Here is a 10926-nt window from a genome sequence, read left to right on the forward strand (position 1 = left end):
TATTATTTTGGTTTCAGGACACACTCAGTGGGCCCCGTACCACTTCACAAGGATTATCTCAGGGAAGTCCACTGAGTCCATTATTATTTAATATATATATGAGAGGAATATTTCAATTTCATAATTCTACAATAAACATAATTCAGTATGCAGACGACTCGTGTATATTAGGATCATTTTGTAATCTATATGAAGGTATTCAGAAAATAGAAAATAATTTTTATAAAGTGAAATGTTGGCTGGAGAGAATGAACTTTATCATATCACAGAACAAGTCAGCAGCTGTATGTTTTAATAACAAAAGTGAACATAAATATCCAAATACGTTGACACAAATTGCTGGTATTCCATTTCAAAATAAAATAAAATATTTAGGAATTAATTTTGATAGAAAATTAACGTGGATGGATCATATAAGGTATTTACAAGCTAAAGGTGAAAAAATTTTCAACATGCTTAAAATTTTAGGAAATACTAATTGGGGTGCTCACCCAAGAATAATGCTTTTATTTTACAAAAACTTTTTTAGGCCTAAGCTAGAATACGGATGCAGCATATATGGAAATGAAACAGAAAGAATTCTATCTAAGATAGATAGTTTAGAAAGAAAAGTCTTGAGGACATCATTGGGTCTCATGAATTCAGCTCCCAATGTAGGAGTTTATTTAGAATCCATAGAAGAAGCTTTTAAGTATAGATGCAAATGGATTACAAATAAATTCGTTTTCAAGTGCTGGGAAACACAAGAACATCCAGTAAATAAACTTATGCAAGACCAATGGATTTTATATCAAGATAACAAAATAAAGGGACAATATTCAACTTTCCTACAATGCAAAATAGAATTTCAAGATTTATTTTCTACAATAATAACGCATAGCAAACATCCAATTTATGAAATTTCATATGATCAAATACCGGTAAGGAATGTTTCATTAACAAGTTATGCAAATATTCAATTATATTTACAAAATTGGGAGAATTATAGATTCATATACACAGATGCATCAAAAAATAAAGAAGTAGTAGGATGTGCTTTTATTGACTCTTCAAATGGAAATATTAAAAAGTTTAGACTACCTGGAGAGTGTTCTCGGCAGAAGCATATGGAATATATCGTGCATTGATGTACATTAATAACATTCCAGATAAAAGGATATTAATATTAACAGATGCTAAAAGTGTTTTGTACAGTATGCAATCTTCATATAAAAAGTTATATAAGGTATCAGCATTGGTACAGTGGGATCCATGAGTATTACCGTGCAAATTGTCCATCACCATGTTCGTGCACTTTATTTGACCCAATAAGAGCTTCAAGAATTAAAAGAAAACTCAAAACAAGCTGTTGACAACTTCTTCACCAGCATACATAAAAACCCATCGCTTAAAAACACATAGGATGTAAGAGAAAAATTAATGAAAATAGTCATGGACAATTTGCACGGTAATACTCATGGATCCCACTGTACTTTACATAATAAGATTGTATGGTAAGTTAACTACAGAGGGAAGGACAATTCATTTTGCATATATACCAGCACATTCAGGGTTTCATTATAATGAACTGGCAGATAAAAATGCTAAAGAAGCAAGAATTATGGATCACAGAACGAATATATTATTATTATATACAGATATGTTACCAAGAATTAAAAACAAAATTCAACAAGATTGGGAGATATGGGTTAAACAAAAATTTACATATATGGGTCATTCATATAAAAATGTACTAAATTTAAACAATAAGACTCCGTGGTTTTATACATTTAATATACCCAGAAAGTTTTTAGTTTTAATACTAAGATTGAGATCAGGTCACATACGTTTAAATCACCATTTATATAAAATTAATTTAGTAAATTCACCTATGTGCAAGTGCAATCTACATCAGGAAGATGCTCATCATGTTATATTTCAATGTCCACTTTATACCACTCGAAGGGAGATGTTATTCAAGAATCTAATAAAAAAAGGAATACCTCTTCCAACTTCTTTATCCTGTCTAATATCATCACCAGATGTAACAATTGTGTTTATCATTTGTAGATTTTTCATGATATTAATATAGACATATGAAAATTGTAAATATTCAAAATGTGTAACTTGATATAGTCACCAGATATAACAATTGTATTTATTATCAATTTTAGATTTGTATGATAATGATGTAGATAAATTATGTATAAGAAAACTGTATATATTCAAAATTTGTAATTTGTGTAACAGTGTCATGCATGACATATTTTTAGGACACTTGGTGTAGAGCTGGTATAACAGCTAAAACCAATAAAGTATGAATGAATCCTTTATAATTCTTGTTGATTTAACAAATGAAGTTCAATATGTGTAACATTGTAAAAATATGTAACCATTAAGCTTAAGTGTTTTGCAGTTTCTAGAAAGAATTATTTTATTTAACTATAAGATTATAATACTGAGCTAAAGGTTGTTTATAGGGCTGAATTTTCTGATCAGTTAGATATTTGATCCTAGTATTCTGCGTAAGGAGTGGAAAAGTTTGTGTTTCTGGGATAGACATTGCTACTATATTTTGTTCATTATATTGCTTAGTTCAGTGACTTTAGAAATCTTAATTATAAATCACTTGATGAGATTTTAATATTAGTTATATCTCAGGTTAGAACCACTGATAAGATACTTAGAACCGCAGGGTATTAGTTTAGTTTATTGGCTGGTTACATACAAAAACTTGCATAACCTTCCCCCCAAAAACCTCCTGAAAATAGAATCACAAATACACCACTGAGTGACAGACAATCATATTAATCTCAAGACAAGTAATTATTGTTTTTAGATGTCATGGAATCATGCACATAATATTGAGATAAGTATCATTGCTGCCTCAGAAGAAATTTTAAAAGCGACAAGTTCAGTCTATAACTAGAGCATGACAATAGAAATAGACAACTGAAGATGGAAAAATAACATTTCTTCAACATTTAAAGTTTGACAGAAATGTACATTTCTCTTTTCTCAAGGGATCATATGACAACAGCATTGCGTGCGCTACCTACCTGACGTAAGGAGTCTATTTTTATATAATTGTGTGTCATATATTCTGATATGTGGCCAAATTAATGGAAATTTCATTTCATTTTCGAGCCAGTCCCTATTATACAAGTCTATAATTCAGGAAATATGAAACACAAACACGGACATTTGATATGCATGTACAGACTTTATAAGTTTTAGAGGATCGTTACTCTGTTTTGTTACGCCTCCGCCTGACTCAGTAATACATTTAAAATGATAAATTTAGAATCAGAATACTTTTCTCACATTAGGACGTCAAATCTGTTATGACGCAATCATGTAATCTACCTAATGGTTATTGACTAAGCGTAAGTGTTTTTTCCCCATTGCTAAGAGAGATTATGACGTATGGTGATTCAAATATGATTATGTTTTGTGGGATTTGAACAAGTTTAATTTGAAGAAAGTTTTTTCGAGATTAATATTGTTATTACCTGATTCAGTGTTTTCTATCTGATTGAGAATTATATGATTGGTTGATTGATTGATTTTGTGTTTTAAGTCCACTTTATGTACAGTAAGGCTAATCGGGACTGGACCTACAGTTGAAAGTGGGGTCCGAACCACTATGTGCCTCCACCGGGTATCGAACCCGGGACCCCTTGATTACAAGGCGACGATGCTACCACTGCGCCATCGGGGAGGCCCAGAGAATTATATGGAACTAACATCAGTTGAAGGTGTATTTAGTGTTGATTGACAGGAAACATTGAAAGTAGTGTGGATGCTACTTTATTTCATCCAATGTCTTAAGGTTTATCTCACGTCTGAGGTGGCCTCAGCGTAGGCTGTTAATGTCTTGGTATCAAGATATTAATCTTTCAAGAAATTCTTTAACAAACCTTCTTACATGTCGGCTAAATTGCACCCTAGCCCCTAAAGACTTGTACACTAGGAAAATTGTACAATCCCCAATCTGTCAGTGTGGTGCAACTGAATGAACACCTGAATTTCGTCTTAATGTAACTACACGTGAGTATTTCTTAAGAGATCTAAAAGAAGCAAGATATAATGAGGCATACGCCGTGTCAACACTTTTGAGGAACTCGACTAAGAAAATAATATATGTACTTACCAACTATATTGTAAGAGAAAATATTGTATTATAAAATTATGAAATTGTAAAATTATCAAATGTAAAACAAATGTAACTGGTGCATAGCTGAAAAGCTACAACCAAATATACATATATAAGAAAGACAAAAATGTGTTCTCCGCGAAAGGAACGAAAGTAATTTTTTACAGCGATAGAACCGAGTAACGTAACAGTTTATTCGCATTGATTTCAGCATGTATTCAAATAAGTACTGGTGCCCATTAACGTCGTTCACTTGTAATCAAAGGGCCCGGTAACGATAGCCGGTGGAGGCACATGGTACAGTAGTTCGGATCCAACATTAAACGGTAAGCCTAGTCCCTATTAGCCTTTCTGTGCATAAAGTGGACTTGAAACAACCAATCCAATCCAATCCAATCCATGACAGCAGGTAGGGAGTCGCACACCATTTCGGCCGGACAGTTGCTTTGCGGAGTACTGATTACCACCGACTAATCTACAATCTTCAAGGCAAATATTATTTATTCTTATTAATATTTTCGCACGTTGGCTGGAATTCTTATTTTATGAAGCATTGTCCTTATATACTAAGAGTCCCTCACCACAGCTGCAATACGACCGTGAAACATTTTCTCTATCTTTATTATTTTGCATGCCATAAGCCCCTATTTAGCAACGTCGTGAGGACAGTTGGGGAGCTTGCGGTTTCCAAAAAGCTCATTGGCAGGTCTTGGCCCTTAGTGTTCTGTTGCCTCACGGAGTTTAGTTTAGTTTGGGTTCCGCGGTGTTTATTTTGTGCAGAGAAAAAGTAAAGGAAAAATATTTGGTCATTTACACTCATGCAGCATATTTATTCTTATAATTTCGCCCTCCACCCCTCCACAACCATTTTACGAATTGATCATGGAGATGGAATTTGCAACACACATTTCACAAGAAGCTTCTCGTTTGTCAGCTCATAACACAATAAAGGCGAAATTCTGGCGTTGGAAAACAGGACACTAATTTTTGTCTGTTATTAATTGTGTGAAATACTGCATGGAAGGTTGAGTTTAATGTACACAGATTTCGCGAGCAATCCGCAACCCACCGTGCTTTCGTTGGAGAAATGAAATGTAGGCTCAGATTCCCATACATAGGAACTGTTGCACATTTGTAAACAACATGTGTCCCGTTAAATGTTGTTTCTAATGTAATTGAGGCTATGATCTAATTGCAAACGCGTAATGTATCATATATTTTCTTGATGTACAAAATATGAGAGGAGGAGAGAGTATTCATTGAGAAAATGGAGATGGATGCGGAAGAAGGAAGCCCTGCCAGTTACAATAATATCAGCACATACATGCATATTTCTTGTAAAAAAAACATAATGTATGTTAAGACAACACCAATGTTTGTGCAACAAACAATAAAAGAGCTTAAACTAATTTTTGAAAACTTGCTAATGACGGCACATTAATATTTCCGTGATTATTTCTAGTTTGTAGACAGTAATATATGCAATACAAGGTGTAGAATAGTTTCACCTGTCTGTGTTTTCGATGCTACTATCTTGCGAACAATATATTCTCGACAATAGAGACCTCAGGTGGCACGAAACAAGCTACGATAGTATCTGCCACGAAGAACAGGGACTCTGTTATGAACCACTGTTCACCATCAATTGGAGATTCGATGCGGCGTGTAATTTTCCAGCGACCGCTTGCGTATGGTGCCGCATCACCTCTAAATCATCCGCTGACCCCAGAGTGACCCCTGTCCGTGCGGATGTGTTTGATTTTCCATTGTGCCTGTTTGGAGTTGCGGGCTAATTAAAGCTTACATGCATATGAGGAGGAATTCAGGAAGACCGACTCAAAGCGGCTTTGTTCCTGCTGCATAGGTGAACGGTGCATTAGAGAGTGGTTTGCGGAAGACTTGTCATTTGATGCCCGGGAATTGCAGCGGTCCAGGAAGTGAGAGAAGAAAATCTAATTAGTATTCGTCCGCAACCGTAATGACGTCAATTACGTTCGCATGAACCCCGCTGCTCTGATTTTGGTCGTTTTCCGAGCACTTTGATGTTTCGCTTTGTCGCTTCAGACAACGTGGTGAGACGGAATTCTAGACTGGCGCATAGAGTGTCATGTGGTATGACTACGAACAATACCTTGCATTACTAAAGCTCTCGCCACGAAAACAGTCAGGTGAAGGTCACGCCACCCACCTACAGCGTTGCCAAAGAGCAACAATTTCAACCTACAAAATCAACCGCATACGTACAACACGCGAAGTGACTTAGCATCTTAGAAGTGAAAAGTGTGGCAACCCTGCAGAGCCAGGGGCGTGGAGGAGGCAAGGGGAAGCCCCGACATTGACTTGACTGTTTTCGTGGCATGGTAAAACTGGCGTCTTCCTTCTCACACTATTTAGCTATGGAAGATGGACTCAGCCTATCGTAAAATACAGGGTTGTTCAAAATTATTGCTTACAATGTGTGATTTTGTAACCTTAAGCACATATTTTTCTTTTTTTTTTATTTGCTTTCTACAGAGAAAGGATATCTCCAATTACAGAGGCATTAATATAATATAAATAATGTGAATATGAATATAAGTGAGATTAAATAGCATGCATGCATACTACATACAGTATGTAACAATGTTATTCGTACACATAGAATTTCCGAGGAAAAAATTTCATATCTACTAGTAAATATAATCATTTTCATATGTACCTGGAAATTAACGTTAATGAAGGTTTCACCAACAAATGTCAATAAAAATGTATGTTCAAAGTGTATAAACAGAGCATATAATTTGTGTGAAAAGAGAAAAACACGCTGTTTCATGCAACATTGTTATTCGTACAGGTAAGAGTTTCAATCTTCCTCTCATACAGAGCCACCGCTATTCGGGCGATTTCGTGAAGTTTGCAACTTCGTAACAAGTTTGAACATGCAGCCGCGCTCCCCGTCAAGCGGAATGCTGGCGTAAGTATTGTTGTAGGCCAGTCGTCTATCTATCAGCGTGTTCGAAATGGGCAAGGTGAAGGAACTTAGTTCCGCTCTGAAGGATGTAATTATAAAGTTGGCTCTTAGAGGTTATTTGTTAAGAAAAATTGGACAAACAGTCAATAAATCACTCCACAGTTTAATACTACATAGTAAACAAATTTAGAGACGAAGGTTGAACACAGAATGTGCCGAGAAAACCAAAAGAGAGAAGGTTGAATAAACGTGATGAACGCATTATTTTAAAAAGAGTGCGAGAAAACCCCCGACTAAGTGTTCCTCAGTTACGACCGTTAGTAGAAAATGTTGCTGGCAAGATGATGTCCGATCAAACTGTCCGACTTGCCTTGTGGAAGCATGGATATCATGGCAGAATACCACGAAAGAGGCCGTATGTAAATAAAGTGAATCGCAGGAATAGACTTTTAATCGCGAAAGAGCACATCCACAAGGAAAAGGAATTTTGGGATAGTGTCATATGGTCAGACGAGTCCAAGATTAATATATACGAGTCATATGGGATAAATAGGGTCTGGAGAAAATCAAATAAAGACAATGATCATATTAACACAGTTCCAACAGTTAAACACGGTGGTGGGTCATTGATGATTTGGGGCTGTATGTCGTCCAAAGATGTTGGTACCATCCAGTTTATTGATGGTATCATGGATGCATATGTCTATTTGGACACATTGAAGAACAATGTAAAGCAGAGTACCCAAAAAATGGACATGCCGCCTATCTACAGATTCCAACAAGACAATGACAGTAAGCATAAGGCGCGAGTTAACATAAATTGACTAATATGGAATGTACCCAAACTACTACAAACACCAGCTCAAAGTCCAGACTTAAATCCCATTGAGCATATGGGCAATTTTGAAGAGGCGAGTCCGTAAAGCAGGCGTCAAGTCCAAACAAGAGTTGAAAACTGTTGTGCAAGCCGAGTGGAATAAAATATGCTCTGAAACATATCGGAAACTGGTTAATTCTATGAAGAACAGTGTCAAGCAGTAATTAAAGCCAAAGGATACGCATCAAAGTATTAGAACTGTCAGTCAATTTGCTCTGAATATACTTTTCTTTCTTTTATGTTATTAAGTGTACGAATAGAAAAGTTGTACAAAAAATGGCATGTTTCTCTTTCAGTTTAATTTAATTTATTATTGTCATTGGTTATACAGAATTTGGGTAAGATTTTATGTTCCTAATGATATTTGTTATTGAATTGTAAAAAGAACAATTTCAAAAGAGTGTCTTTGCTTTCAGATATTAAAGCATTTTCTTTCAAAATTCGTGTGTACGAATAAGAATGTTACATACTGTAGTTATAACTAAACATAAGTAAACTTATATAACGTAAAGTAATGATGTGCACAAAACACATATAAATTATCCATAAATCCACAACCAATATTATCACATTTCTCATGAATACATATGTAGATTAGATTTGTTCAGAATAAATATGACCATAATAGAATAGAAACAATAATGAAAATAAATACGTACACATAGGACACATAGGGTAAACTGGGGCGAATAGGGCCGTCAGATGAATCGGGCCACTCACAACATAAATCAGTCCTACGTGTTATAGAAGTGAGGGGGCAAAGCCGGCGCCACACCGTCGGTCGACTGCGAGTCTGTACATGTTTATTGCCCAGTTGGATTCCGTGAACGTTGAGTGCTGATTGTGTTGGGCAGCAGTCTTCATCAACAATCGAAGGCAAGTGTTACGAAATATGGCCTATTATTAATATTTCTGTCATGTATTCATTCTTGTTACGCTTTGATGTTTTGTTGAAAGTATAGAACTTTAATTTTCTTAGCTTCAACAAAGACAGACAACTTGTCATGAATTTCTTCCTTATCGGAAATGAACCAAAGCAGAGTTGCCAACTCATTTTTCTATATATTACAAATCAGGGTGAATAGGGCCACTTTTCTGATTAAAATGTGAAATGTATGTAATTGGCCTGACGTTGATAAATAAAACTAATGTTCTTTTTCCTCGTTCTTTTTTATTTCAGATGGGGAAATATAATCGTAAAACACAGCAGAAATGGAGTGAATATGACGTAAAGAAAGCAGAACAGGCAATGAGAGCAGGAATGCTTACTTGCGGACGTTGTCACAACAATCCAGGAACATAAGAAAAGGAATGTTCCAAAAATTAGCACTTATGAGCATGCAAATCTTGCCATTTTATAATTTTCTTTTCTGAAATATTGTACTTTGTGTGATTTTCCACATTATGTATGATTTTGTATGATTGGTGCAGTTTATATGCATAAAATATATGTGGTCCTTTTCACCTTACAAGTTGCGCTATTCAGTCGGACATGGTAGGGTTAATAGGGCCAATGCATGTATTTCTTTTTTTATATTATATAACATTATAAAATTTTTGAAATGCAAAATTTTATGTAAAATCTGTAGTAGACATATGGTTCATTATATTTCTGTAAAAAAAATCCTACATTAAAAGATTCAATACAGTAGTTCTAGGTGATTTTCTTAAAAGTGGCCCTATTCGCCCCAGTTGACCCTATCCATAAGCTTTTCCACATACATATATTTACAATATACATACACACATATTTATGGTGATATACGGATACATATAGAACATATTCTACAATAAATAAGAATTACAATAATTATTTATATACCACCGAATTCATGAGCTGTAAATATTACTGACTACCTTCTTTATTTATCTGGGTTAAGAATACGGACCATTCGATACCTTTTGATATTTCCAAAAGCATGGTGGATAAAAATCATGATTTTTATTTAAAAAAAACATTTTTGTTGATTTTTTATTTAAATCGATTTTTTTAAAAAAAACACGCTTAAATTTGCTTTTTGATTTTTGAACCATACATATTATGTTTATTTATAGAAACGCTTTTTCTAGAAAATGTTCCCGTAAAATATTTGAGCAGTTTGATTAAAGCAAATAATAATATACGTAAATATACATTTTTTTGTTTCTGATACTGTAACTACTATGGAAATGTTTGTTGAGTTTCTTAATGAAACTAATATTAATTACAGTAACTTTTCTTCCAGTGAAAATAGAACATTCTGGATGTATTCTATAATTGTAACTTAAAATATTAACATAAATATTTTTATAGTCTTTGTAGCTGAATTTTGGAGTTTTTTAATGATAGTTGGAAAAATATGAGCTACCATGTTTATTTTCAGTTTAGTGATAATGCCACTATTTATTTTTTTTAACATGATTAGTAGTTTGTGTATTTTTCTACACAAAATATTTGCAATTTTTGCCTATAAAAATTAATGAATTTTAAATCAAGAGAAATGTGTTTACATTCCCTTTTCGCTTTACACGATCAGTATATATATATATATATATATATATATATATATATATATATATATTTGACTTCCTTTATTTTCCTATCTTAGAACCTAATAATCACCATTAAATGATTACGGGAGTAATGTACTTTCAGGGAGCACAGGGGAGCACATTTTTTTTACCTTTTTTACTATTGTCATAAAATACAGTTGATTTGTACGGAACCAAGCTACAAAAGTGACACTTTTCAGTTGCTACTGGTCGGCCATGGAGAACAGAAGGAGGAAAAAGTAGTGTGATTTACGGTATTATAAAGCCGACAAATGAAGAGGTGTTTTGACTGTATAGAAATACTTAAAACTAAGGCAAAATGTCTATAAAATTTTATTGTTACTGTGTAAAACCTACGATTTTTGTAAAAAAATGCTTCCGAGAAAAGAAGACCGCCCCCAAATTGATGTGACAAAACCTAAATTTGCTAAA

At 34.2% G+C, this 10926-nt stretch overlaps 1 long non-coding RNA gene across 1 annotated transcript in view; it reads left to right on the forward strand.

Annotated features, from left to right (window-relative positions):
- LOC145999676 (uncharacterized) overlaps positions 1-9448 on the forward strand; it is a 146483-nt gene extending 137035 nt beyond the window's left edge. The window contains exon 2 of the long non-coding RNA XR_014443426.1: positions 9143-9448. This is a non-coding gene — a long non-coding RNA (uncharacterized LOC145999676). The remainder of the gene's footprint in view (positions 1-9142) is intronic.
- The last annotated feature ends 1478 nt before the right edge of the window (positions 9449-10926 follow it).

The sequence above is a fragment of the Lepisma saccharinum genome, chromosome 1 (assembly GCF_977018435.1).
Source record: "Lepisma saccharinum chromosome 1, izLepSacc3.1, whole genome shotgun sequence".
Lineage (NCBI taxonomy): Eukaryota > Metazoa > Arthropoda > Insecta > Zygentoma > Lepismatidae > Lepisma > Lepisma saccharinum.